The following is a 13689-nucleotide window of genomic DNA, read 5'->3' as shown; positions in this document are numbered from 1 at the left end:
AAGATTGGTTGACCGTGTATTGTAGGAAACGTGGCTATCCTTGAGTTACTCTCACAGCATTATCGCCATGTTGATACCGGCAATAAAATGAATATTGCCAAGGACTGACTATCCCAGGTGGTAGATTTACCATTTAGAAGTTCCTCAGTTCCAGTAGGCTTTAAGTTGTTCATTCTTTGTTGTGGTTCTTCAGTTGCAGAATTAAGTTGTATCATGTTTTCCTGTTCCTCTGCTGAGTAGTGTTGCTCGCGAATATTCGCAATTCGAATATTATTCGCGAATATAGCGCTATATATTCGTAATTACGAATATTCGTTTTTTTTTTTTCCTTCACAGTACACATCACAGTGATCACCCCTCTCTGCTTCCAGCTTGTGTGGTGTAAAGAAGGCTGTAATACTACTGTGTGAGACTGGCGTGCGAAAATTCGCATATGCGAAAATTCGCATATGCAAATTTTCGTATATGTGAATTTTCGCATATGTGAATTTTCGCATACGTGTATTTTCGCATACGCGAAAATAAAACGAGGATATAACGAATATGCGAATATTCGCGAATATATGACGAATATTCGTCCATATATTCGCGAATATTCGCGAATTCGAATATGGCCTATGCCGCTCAACACTACTGCTGAGCTAATGTCACTGGAACACACAATACTCATATTGTCATCTAATGAAGGATCCTTTTCTTCAGAGAACGTATTTATTATTTTTGTTATTTTGAATGTCAGGTGGTATTCTTACATTTTCTGATTCTGAAGGAATTTTGGAATCTGGGACACAGGTAAAAATACATATTTTTAAGCATACTGTAGCACATTTTTCTGCGCTCAAAAGTGCATACCACATGCCTACATCTAAGCAGTGTACTATTTTGTACCTGTTAATCTGTCAAGGGTCTATATACTGTGAAAGGACAGCCAATAATACACACCTGCTACTGTTCTAGACAAATACTGTTTTAAGCGTAGTGAAGCGTAGTGATATTGTACTCCTCTCATATACGCAATAAGTATGTCAGGCAGAGTAGGGCCAGGACGTGCACAGTGGAGTAGTAGAGGCCTAAAATCATCAGCCACAGGCAGAGGTCGCAGCAGAGTAGGGGCGTGTCGGAGTCGTAGTGAGAGGTCTGTGCTCCAGGTGTTAGCTAGCAGTCGTGTCTCGACCAGCAACCCAGCAGCCATGATTGATTGGTTTACTCGGTCACCACTTCATCTCAAGTGACATCCGACACCCCCAGTCAACAGTGGGTGGGTTCCTCAGACTCAACCCTCAGTTGGCATGGCCCTCATGCTGCTGCTACCACCTCAAGGCTCTCTCATTTTGCTGTTATGTGACATGTAACTCCTTGTTAACCCCTTATGGACCAAAGGTTTTTCTGTTTTTGCACTTTCATTTTTTCCTTCTCACCTTTTAAAAATCATAACCCTTTCAATTTTGTACCTAAAAATCCATATGATGGCTTATTTTTGCTCCACCAATTCTACTTTGCAGTGACATCGGTCATTTTACCCAAAAAACTACGGGGAAATGGGAAACAAAATCATTGTGCGACGAAATTGAAGAAAAAACGCAATTTTGTAACTTTTGGGGGCTTCCGTTTCTTCACAGTACATTTTTAAGGAAAAATGACACCTTATCTTTATTCTGTAGGTCCACACGATTAAAATGATACCCGACTTACATAGCTTTGATTTTGTTGTACTTCTGGAAAAAATCATAACCATATGCAGGAAAATGTCATCTTCGAATTGCTAAATGGACGCATCGGAGGAAGGTTAAGAAGACCTCCGCTCGTACCCTAGCTGATCAGGACACTGTATTTTCACTGTGGTGGTCCCGATAAGCCCCACTAAGCAGCCGGGAAGCTTTTACTTTCATTTTAGACGCGGCGTTCAACTTTGAACGTCGAGTCCAAAGGTTTAGTAGTGCGCGGCACCACGATTGCTGCCACACACTATTAGCCCCGGGTCCCGGCTTCAGTTACATGCCGTGACCGACCCGATATGACACGGGGTCACCGCATGACCCCGCGTTATATCGTGGGAGCCGGCCAAGGACGTAAATATACGTCCTTGGTCGTTAAGGGGTTAAATTTGGTCCTTTGTACCCACACGCTGGGGCCCAAGGCACCAAAACTTGGGAGTTTAAATTTTAATTTAAAAATTAAGTCTAAAATTTAAAAGTCTAAAATTTCAATGGTCTCCTCATGCTTCTGCCAACTCCAGGCAGTGTCATTCAGCCAATATATGGTTTACTGATGCTACTTGGCCTGGGCCTAAACATGTTTATGATAGCACTAGCTTCCATAAATCTTCAATTGAAATTTCAAAATGAATCTTTTAATCTTAGGGATTGTAAAGCCCTAGTGTCTACTCATGCTGCTGCCAGCTCCAGGCTGTGTCATTCAGCAACTATTTTGTCTCCTCATGCTGCCAGCACCTTCACGCTGTGTCATTTAGCCACTATATGGTCTCCTCATGCTGCCAACACCTCCACATTGTGTTATTCAACCACTATATGGTCTCTTCATGCTGCCAACACCTCCACGCTGTGTCATTCAGCCACTCTAGGGTCTCCTCGTGCTGCCAACACCTCCACGCTGTCATTCAGCCACTATATGGTCTCCTCATACTGATGCCACCTCCAGCCTCTGTCATTGTGCCGTTCTGTGGCAGTGATTCTAATAGCGATGCCTGTAATCTGCATGTCATATTGAATAACAGTATTATTTTACTACCCTAGCACACTCCATATGTGTGTTAGAACACAGCAAAGTGTTTTATACCCCTATTGAGGCTCTCTGTAGGCCAGAAATAGCTGTATTTAATATAGATTCATTGCAAATAAATTTGTCCCGAAATTTTTTTTTTTAGGAAAGTTTGGCGAATTGGCCGAATCAAATTTTTATAAAGTTCGCTCATCTCTACCCATGGCACCACAAATTGGTGTATCTTATCACACAAATCCATTCCTATTTTTTTTAAAGCACCTCTTAAATTTGGTACATTTAACTGTACTTTAATTAAGACTAGCATGTCAGTCTTATTGCAGTATCTTACTGTATACCTTGTGGGGCTGATAATTTGGTTGTCAGACTGTGATGACTGATTCCGCCAGAACCCGTAGGGTTAATGCTTTCTAGCCCTGTTATTTTGTTGCTGGGACTACGCCTCTGTGCTTCTGGGTGTGGTTCAGCTTGCTGAGCAACTTAGAATCCTCCTACTAGCTGAATAGGAATATATAAGGAAGTCTTTCTCAGTCATGCCTTGCCTGTGAAAGTTCTGACTGTGACTAGCAATCTCTGTACCTATATTTTTCTATTCTGGTTCTGTTACTTTTTTGGCTTGGCTTTTGACTACCCTTTGGCTCTCTGTTATTGTACTACGTTCCCTCCTGGCTTGGACTCGGCTCGTTGACTACGTATTCAGTGTGTGTGTGTGTTTAGGTTTATTTCTGTTAGTTTTTGTGTGCCTCAAGCTGTTCCCGATCTTTGTAAGTTTTTGTAGTTTATTGTTTTGACCATTGACTGTCCGTCACTTATTTAGGAAGGGACCGGCACCGTGATTGTGGACCCGCTTCCTAGGGTGGGTATGCAAGTAGGCAGGGACAGAGGGAGTGGGCAAGTTCAGGGCTGCACTCCATCCCTGCCCAAAGTGGCACAGACATAGGTCTGCAGTAATAAGGGGGTATTCTGGTGGTAGGGTGTTTTTTTTGTTTGTTTAAGATGCCCAGCCTGTTCCTTATTAAAAAAACAAAAAAACAACAAAGAACTAAACCTTTACTTCAATCTTGCGCTCCCCAGGTGCCTCCAATATTACTGCTGTGGTCCCCTGCAGCTCAACAAATCCCTAACTGCAGCGGTGTCCCACCTTGGCCAGCAATTGACTGAGAGGACGTGTGATGTATTGAGTCCCAGCCCTAGTCTTCTTTCTGGTGCCGGACTTTACATTGGTGCTCAGCCAAATAGTCAAAACAATGTACCAACGATGTACTTAATCAATGTGTGTTTATTAGAGAGGAAACCAATTTAGTTAATTCAGAGCACCTTTCCTTGCCAGAGAAGGTATTAAGTCTCTGCTAGAGATGATCTACTGAAGGGGACCATTGTTAATCATTTCTTTTTGCAACCTCTTCTACTCTGAAGAGGACCAGCGTTATAAGTTTTAAATTAAATCTCAAAGATTTAGTCCAAATTTCTGAGAGAGAGAAAAAAAAGGGACAGAGACTGTAGGGACAAGAGGAGCCTATGTCATATGATAGATATAATGCTTCTTTATGTTACTCTCTAGGTTATTCAGATTTTTTTATTTTTTTTTATGTGTCTAGCTTCTGTATTTGGCTCACAAATCCCTTTGTTCTGCTGCTCACTTATTCTGATGTCCACTTCTCAGAAAGGGTGCGACCAAGGCAAGCACTGAGCCTGCCATCACTCACCATGCATTCACTTTCTTCTGCTGTGCTGTGTTGGGTCTCTTCATCCAATCACTCCAGGCTGCTCTGTAACCCCCTCCTCTCTGTGTTCAGACAGGAGTCTAATAGACATGACAGGAGTGAGCACAGAGGAGGCTAGTCCCCCCCCCCCATACTTACTAGCCTTTGTCCCAGTTTGTGCTTCAGCTGGGACACAGAAAATGCTGTAGCCGTACAGGATTATGTTCTTTTTTTTTTTTTATATATATAAGCAATGATTTCTCTGAAAAGAAGAGACAAACTTTTTATGAAGTATATAAGAAAGGTTAATGTTTTGCTAAGATGTTCATATAAAACATGTAAAAAGTTTTTGAATCTGCCAGTGCACATTAACCCCTTAAGGACCCAGCCCAAATATACCTTAAGGACCCGGCCATTTTTTGAACATCTGACCACTGTCCCTTTAAGCATTAATAACTCTGGGATGCTTTTACCTTTCATTCTGATTCCAAGATTGTTTTTTCGTGACATATTCTAGTTTATGTTAGTGGTAAAATTTTGTCGATACTTGCATCATTTCTTGGTGAAAAAATCCCAAATTTGATGAAAAAATTGAAAATTTTTCATTTTTTTTTTAACTTTGAAGCTCTCTGCTTATAAGGAAAATGGATATTCCAAATAAATTATATATTGATTCACATATACAATATGTCTACTTTATGTTTGCATCATAAAGTTGACATGTTTTTACTTTTGGAAGACACCAGAGGGCTTCAAAATATAGCAGCAATTTTCCAATTTTTCACAAAATTTTCAAAATCTGAATTTTTCAGGGACCACTTCAGTTTTGAAGTGGATTTTAAGGGCTTTCTTATTAAAAAAAATACCCCATAAATGACCCCATTATAAAAACTGCACCCCTCAAAGTATTCAAAATGACATTCAGAAAGTTTTTTAACCCTTTGATGTTTCACAGGAATAGCAGCAAAGTGAAGGAGAAAATTCAAAATCTTCATTTTTTACACTCACATGTTCTTGTAGACCCAGTTTTTGAATTTTTACAAGGGGTAATAGATGAAAAATCCCCCCAAAATTTGTAACCCAATTTCTCTCGAGTAAGGAAATACCTCATATGTGGATGTCAAGTGTTCGGCGGGCGCAGTAGAGGGCTCAGAAGGGAAGGAGCGACAATAGGATTTTGGAGAGTGAATTTTGCTGAAATGGTTTTTGGGGGGCATGTCACATTTAGGAAGACCCTGTGGTGCCAGAACAGCAGAAAAACCCCACATGGCATACCATTTTGGAAACTACACCCCAGGTCACATTTAGGAAGCACATAGGGTGCCAGAACAGCAAAAAAATAAATAAACACATGGCATACCATTTTGGAAACTACACCCCTCAAGGAACGTAACAAGGGGTACAGTGAGCCTTTACACCTCACAGGTATTTCACGACTTTTTGTGAAAGTTGGATGTGTAAATAAAAAAATATAATTTTTTCACTAAAGTGCTGTGTTTTCCCCAAATTTTACATTTTTACAAGGGGTAATAGGAGAAAATGACCACCAAAATCTGTAACCCCATTTCTTCTGAGTATGGAAATACCCCATGTTTGGACATCAAGTGCTCTGCTGGCACAATACAATGCTCTGAAGAGGAGGAGCGCCATTGAGCTTTTTGAAAGATAATTTGTTTGGAATGGAAGTCGGGGGGCATGTGCGTTTACAAAGCCCCCCTGTGGTGCCAGAACAGTCGACCCCCGCACGTGTGGCCCCATTTTGGAAACTACATCTCTCACAGAATTTAATAAGTGGTGCAGTGAGTATTTACACCCCACTGGCATTTGACAGATCTTTGGAACAGTGGGCTGTGCAAATGAAAAATGTAATTTTTCATTTTCATGGATCACTGTTCCAAAAATCTGTCAGACACCTGTGGGGCGTAAATGCTCACTGTACCCCTTATTACATTACATGAGGGATGTAGTTTCCAAAATGGGGTCACATGTGGGGGGGGGGGGTCCATTGTTCTGGCACTATGGGGGCTTTGTAAACGCACGTGGCCTTCAATTTCGGACAAATTTTCTCTTCAAAATCCCAATGGCGCTCCTTCTCTTCTGAGCATTGTAGTTCGCCCATAGAGCACTTTACATGCACATGTGGGGTATGTTCTTACTCAGAAGAAATGGGGTTACAAATTTTGGGGGTCTGTCTTCCTATTTTCCCTTGTGAAAATAAAAAATATAGGGTAACACCAGCATTTTACCGAAAAATTTTTTTTTCTCATTTTCCCATCCAACTATTTTGTCAAACACCTGTGGGGTGTTAAGGCTCACTATACCCCTTGTTACGTTCCCTGAGGGGTGTCGTTTCCAAAATGGGGTCACATGTGGGTATTTCTTTTTTGTGTTTATGTCAGAACCGCTGTCAAATCAGCCACCCCTGTGCAAATCACCAATTTAGGCCTCAAATGTACACAATGCGCTCTCACTCCTGAGCCTTGTTGTGCATCCGCAGAACATTTTACGCCCACATCTGGGGTATTTCCGTACTCAGGAGAAATTGCGTTACAAATTTTGGGGGTCTTTTTTTGCTTTTACCGCTTGTGAAAATAAAAAGTATGGGGCAACACCAGCATGTTAGTTTAAAAAATAAAAATAATGTTACACTAACAGGCTGGTGTAGACCAACTTTTCCTTTTCATAAGGGGTAAAAGAAAAAAAAGCCCCCCAAATTTCTCCCGAGTACGGAAATACCCCATATGTGACCCTAAACTGTTTCCTTGAAATACGACAGGGCTCTGAAGTGAGAGAGCACAATGCACATTTGAGGACTAAATTAGGGATTGCATAGGGGTGGACATAGGGGTATTCTACGCCAGTGATTCCCAAACAGGGTGCCTCCAGCTGTTGCTAAACTCCCAGCATACCTGGACAGTCAGTGGCTGTCCGGAAATGCTGGGAGTTGGTGATTTGCAACAGCTGGAGGCTCCGTTTTGGAAACACTGCCGTATGATACGTTTTTCATTTTTATTGGGGGAGGGGGGGCAGTGTAAGGGGGTGTATATGTAGTGTTTTACTCTTTATTATGTGTTAGTGTAGTGTAGTGTAGTGTTTTTAGGGTACGTTCACACTGGCGGGTGTTTACAGTGAGTTTACCGCTAGGAGTTTGTGCTGCGGCGAAAAATTTGCCGCAGCCCAAACTTGAAGCAGAAAACTAACTGTAAACCTGCCCGTGTGAATGTACCCTGTACATTCACATAGGGGGACAAACCTCCAGCTGTTTCAAAACTACAACTCCCAGCATGTACTGACAGACCATGAAATATGCTGGGAGTTGTAGTTGTGTACCTCCAGCTGTTGCATAACTACATCTCCCAGCATGCCCTTCGGCGATCAGTACATGCTGGGAGTTGTACTTTTGCAACAGCTGGAGGCACACTGTTTGGAAAACATTCAGTTACCTAACTCAGTATTTTCCAACCAGTGTGCCTCCAGCTTTTGCAAAACTACAACTCCCAGCATGTACTGATCGCCGAAGGGCATGCTGGGAGATGTAGTTATGCAACAGCTGGAGGTACACAACTACAACTCCCAGCATGCCCACATAGCAGTTTGCTGTCTGAGCATGCTGGGATTTGCAGTTTTGCAACATCTGGAGAGCTATAGCTTAGAGACCACTGCACAGTGATCTCCAAACTGTGGACCTCCAGATGTTGCAAAACTACAAATCCCAGCATGCTCAGACAGCAAACTGCTATGTGGGCATGCTGGGAGTAGTAGTTTTGCAAGATCTGGAGAGCGACAGTATAGAGATCATTGTGCAGTGGTCTCAAACTGTAGCTCTCCAGCTGTTGCAAAACTACAAATCCCAGAATTCCTAAACAGCTCTCTGGGCATGCTGGGAGTTGTAGTTTTTCAACATCTGGAGGGCTGCAGTTTAGAGACCACTCTATAGTGGTCTCAGACTGTAGCCCTCCAGATGTTGCTAAGCAACTCACCGGCTTCTGCTGCTGCTGTCGATCGTCGCCCGCTGCCATCGCCGATGGGTGAGTGGACTTCGGCGCCGGTCCTGTGTCGTTTCCCCGTTCTGCCCCGCCTATTGTGGGTGGGCAGGACGGGGAAACCGAAAGTAAAGCCCCCCGCCCCCGATCTGCTATTGGTCATCGCGTCTTGATGACCAATAGCAGGGATAGGAGGGGTGGCACCCCTGCCACCTCACTCCTATCGCTTCAGGGGGATCGTGGGTGTCATGGACACCCGCGATCCCCCTTCTATTCCGGCTCATCGGGTCCCCATAGACCCGAATCGGCGCAAATCGCAAGTGTGAATTAACTTGCGATTTGCGCCGATCGACGACATGGGGGGGTCTGATCGATATCAGCAGGCACCCCGGTCCGGTCCCTGCCCGGCGCGCAGCGGGGACAGAAATTCCCATGGGCGTATGGATACGTCCTGGGTCCTTAAGTACCAGAAAGCCAGGGCGTATCCATACGCCCTAGGTCCTTAAGGGGTTAAAGACCAGTTCTAGAAACTTTACAGGAGATTTATCAAAATCAGTGCCGAGTAAAAGCTGACCGGTTGCTTATAGCAACCAATCAGATCGCTTCTTTCAGTTTTAAAAAGGCCTCTGAAAAATAAAAGAATTGTTCTGATTGGTTGCTATGAGCAACTGAACAACTTTTCTTTCCCCCTTTGTCTGCGAAGCCACAGATTTTCCAAGGACTTGCATTCTGCAGAAAGCAGTGAGTATTTCTCATTTTATTGGTGTTCTGCTGCAAGCCAACCACATGCACACATCCTTTAGGGAGAGAACACTTGGCGCTAGTTTGTGAAAGTGCTGAAGCAGAGCATACAGACTAATGATGATTATTATTATTAAGGAGTGTTTAGTAGTTTACATTTGTGTGCTTGTTATTATAGTGGTGTGTTTGGTGAGAATGTGGCTGGACCAGGAAATACTTTGATGGACATTTAAGGACTTATATGGACTCATTACTTGTATATATTGTATGTTGTTTGTATTATTGTTATGGTGTCATTTATAATTGTTGTAAATGTTTTATATTTTTGAACAAAAGATCTACAGACTAACTGTTACTCACATTACTACCTCACTGTCCATAATGGCGATCCCCTTGCTACGGATATTGTTTTGAATCTTGTTATGCCTAAGACTGTGCCTCAGCCACCCTGGAAGAAAGTAAAAACAGAATATATTTACTTCACCTTTGTGTCTGGCTCATCTTCTGTTCTAGTAACATCAAGGACATTCTATACTTAAAGGGGTATTCCAGGAAAAAACTTTTTTTTACATATCAACTGGTTCCAGAAAGTTAAATAGATTTGTAAATTACTTCTATTAAAAAATCTTAATCCTTTCAGTACTTATGAGCTTCTGAAGTTTAGGTTGTTCTTTTCTGTCTAAGTAATCTCTGATGACACGTGTCTCGGGAACCGCCCCGTTTAGAAGAGGTTTGATATGGAAATTTGCTTCTAAACTGGGCGGTTCCTGAGACATGTGTCATCAGAGATTACTTAGACAGAAAAGAACAACCTTAACTTCAGAAGCTCATAAGTACTGAAAGGATTAAGATTTTTTAATAGAAGTAATTTACAAATCTGTTTAACTTTCTGGAACCAGTTGATATATAAAAAAAAGTTTTTTCCTGGAATACCCCTTTAATAGGGTGTGCCTCAAGGGAAATATTACCATCTATCACCACTGTTCAGACCATGCCCTCCATTTTGCCACCCTACAGAGCCTGGGACTGTTGTGCGTGCCAAGTTACAGAATCCACAGTGACTATAACAGAGAATGGATCTACGGCTTCCTGCCATATCGCAGGCTTTTCCCCTCTACTGAGGCAGCCTTGATTCCCTCTCGGCTGCCACATTAGTAAATTCTCTCCTCAGGGTTAAAGAATACTTGGCACGTCAATTTGATGGATACGTTAAAAAGGTCATGGCCCAAGACTTGCTCCGAGACTGATGCGACCAGAGGACGTTTTTTTCTGTAAGTCCCTTGCAAAGTCTAGGCAACTTCCTAAAATGTATCTTTTGATTGCGTCAGTCTTAGAGCAAATCTTGGGCTGAGAGATTGCCTGGGAGCTTTAAACATATCCTGCCTTAGGCACTACATGTCAGGTACCCTTTTGTGAGGCGTAAAGTCCCATTCATACTTGCATGTATTGGCTCGCCATTCTGTCCATAGTGATTAGGCCACAAAATGTAGCCAATGTATTTTGTCAAATCTTCTGCAAGATGGTTCATATTGTTCAAAGAAGTGCGCAACAAAATTCACATGATAGTTTCGGGTGATCTGCTTTTCTCTCATTCATTACTAATCCAAAACAGGAAAGGATTTTAGTAAAGGGGAAGAGGGAAGCATTCCCAATGGAAAAGTGGAGAGCAATAACTGACCAAAATGACATCTGTTCTATCACTGCTTTGACTCTGCTCTCATCTGTCTCTATTACTTTTCTTCTGTATTAATGCAATCCATCATTATCTTATCTTGTCTTCTGAGTTAAAAAAAAATAAAGTAATAAATAAAAGTGAACAATTAAAAATGCAAAAGAGACTTCCATGAAAAAAAAAAAAAAAGTCTAAGAGCGCTACTGCTCAAAGTGCATAAGAGAACTATTGCTTTTAAATGCTAGAAATCCAATAAAGACATTTTAAAGGAAAAAGTAGTGCTGGATGTTTTAAAACGAAGCTTTAACCACCAAAAGAGGCCCAGTTTATTGCGTGCACCAGGCATGAATGCTCCAGCCATGTGGTGACCAGGCACATCAGGAAAGAGGGTGAGCTGGCTCTTAATTTTTGTATTGAAAGGTCAAGCGAGCCTATAACTGTAAAAAAAAAAGTACACAATAAAACATACACCAGAATGGAAATAAATGACAACAAAGAAACAAAATGACACACAAACTCTATGTAAATGAGACTTAGTATGAACCTATGGAACATTCTAGAAAATTAAAGTTGGTCATGTTCAATAGTTGTTGGCTGAATGAGCATTCGTCCAACAACTTTTCCTTCCAACTAAATCATAAATGTTTGCCCCATAGTTTTTCTCAATATAGGAGGACAATAAACCCCTCTGGCAGAACAAAGTATTGAGCGTATTGAAATCATGTCTGATCCTATCTTTTTTTCACCTTTCATCTGCCATCAGATAGACTTCTGAGACGCACTACTCCCAATTCCCAACTGAGTCAGGATATAGTCTCCATGATCTTCCCTAAGTCATATCAGTTGATTGCCAAGTATTAGAAGAGCTGGACCCATGACCTGTTGGAGAGATTCACTTTGAAAAGGGTATTTTAGTCTCCAAAATGTAAGGCATATCCACAAGATATCCCATAAATAGCTGATAGATATGGGAACCACCTATGAGAACTGCAATCATCTTGGGAACAAGGGCCTCCCAACCTCTTTCAGACTGCTTGTGGTGGCCTGAGGTAGTCGGGAAATTTAAATTTTTTTGCAATTTATGTATGTCCTATAGAGGTTACTGAGAGCTGAATAAACAGTGTAACACTGCCATTTTCACTATTTATTATTATTATTATTATTATTATTATTATTCAATCAGAAAATGTTATTGGTGTTTTTACAATTTTTTTACACAATGGAAAGCGTGTCCAAAATTGTGCAAACTATTTAAATATATTGTAACAAAAATGGTACTAATTAAAACTACAGATCTTGATGCAAAAAAAGAGTCCTCATACAGCCCCATATACGGAAAAATAAAAAATGTATAGCCCCCCCCCCAATCTGAAGAATACCCATGTTGTTAAAAAAAAGTTATACTTTTTTTTAAAGTAGTACCATAGTAGAATAGCATGTCAACAAGGATAGCATTTTAAACTCCGGGATGTAACAACTCACCCCTATCCCCTATCCTAGGGTATAAGGGTTAGATTGCGGGGGTCTGACCACTGGGGCCCCGGCTCCCTGCATGAAACGGGCATTTTCGACCACAGCACGAAGTGGCGCCCAACATGCAGTTCTATGGGAGAGCTGGGGCGCTGCTTTCGGCAATCTCTGGCTCTGCCATAGAACTGCATGGAGGAGGTGTGTCGGCCGCAGCTTCGTGCTGTGCCCGAAAATGCTCATTTCATGCAGGGAGCTGGGGCGCTGTTTGGGAGATCACGGGGGGCCCCAGTGGTGTGACCCCCCCCCGTGCAATCTAACACTTATCCCCTAAGTTTGTTTTTTCCTCCAGTGTTCCCCTCACCCCCAAATAGTAATCTTTTTCTTTTGCCATACATTTTATGGTAAAATTTAAAGTGTCATCACAAAGTACAATTTATCCCACAAAGTCCTCATATGAGTCTGTGGATGGAAAAATAAACAGTTATGTCTCCTAAAAGGCTAGAAGGAAAAAAACACAAAAATGAAAAATAGCTGTGTCCTCAAGGTCAAAATGGATTGTGTCCTTCAAGGGTTAATGAGAAAAAAAAATTAGAAATGGCATCCATGGCATGATGAAACATTTGGCACTTGCCAGGCAGTACTGTATTTATCGGCGTATAACACGCACTTTTTAGGCTAAAATTTTTTGCCTAAAGTCTATGTGCGTGTTATACGCCGATAAGCCGCTGCAGTTCAATGATTTAAAGCGGGCGCTTTAAATCAATGAACTGCAGCGGCTTTGCAGGTGCAGAGACAGCCAGCGCTGCCGGCTTCTCTGCCCCTGCCTGCCCTGGGGTCTAGAGCCCTGCTGCCGGCCCGTTCTCTCCCCCTGGCTATCGGTGCCAGCGCCCCATTGCCAGCGCCGATAGCCAGGGGGAGAGAAGGGGGCCGACAGACAGGGGGAGAGAAGGGGCAGCGGCACCCATTCTTACCTCCCCCCATCCTCGGTTGCATAATTACCTGTTGCCGGGGTCGGGTCCGCGCTGCTTCAGGCCTCCGGTGTGCGTCCCCTGCGTCGTTGCTATGCGCGGCGCATGACGTCAGTGCGCCGCGCCGTGCATAGCAACGACGCAGGGGACGCACACCGGAGGCCTGAAGCAGCGCGGTCGAAACCCCGTCAACAGGTAATTATTCAACTGGGGATGGGGGGAGGCAACGGGGCAGCGGCGCCAGCAATGGGTGCCGCTGCCCCTTCTCTCCCCCTGGCTGTCGGCGCCGCTGCCCCATTGCCGGCGCCGCTTCTCTCCCCCTGGCTATCAGCGGCGGCAATGGGGCGCCGGCACTGATAGTCAGGGGGAGAGAACGGGCAGCGGCACCGATAGCCAGGGGGAGAGAAGGGCCG

At 43.0% G+C, this 13689-nt stretch overlaps 1 long non-coding RNA gene across 1 annotated transcript; it reads right to left on the bottom strand.

Annotated features, from left to right (window-relative positions):
- Nucleotides 1–639: 639 nt before the first annotated feature.
- Nucleotides 640–11797, bottom strand: LOC130367094 (uncharacterized). The gene is made up of 3 exons (XR_008892073.1): nucleotides 11585–11797; nucleotides 9527–9614; nucleotides 640–781 (listed from the first exon to the last, which is right to left on the bottom strand). It is a non-coding gene; the product is annotated as an uncharacterized LOC130367094 (long non-coding RNA).
- Between the last annotated feature and the right edge of the window lie 1892 nt (nucleotides 11798–13689).

This window comes from Hyla sarda, chromosome 4 (assembly GCF_029499605.1).
Source record: "Hyla sarda isolate aHylSar1 chromosome 4, aHylSar1.hap1, whole genome shotgun sequence".
Taxonomy (NCBI): Eukaryota; Metazoa; Chordata; class Amphibia; order Anura; family Hylidae; genus Hyla; species Hyla sarda.
This window is presented reverse-complemented; position numbering and strand designations above follow the sequence as displayed.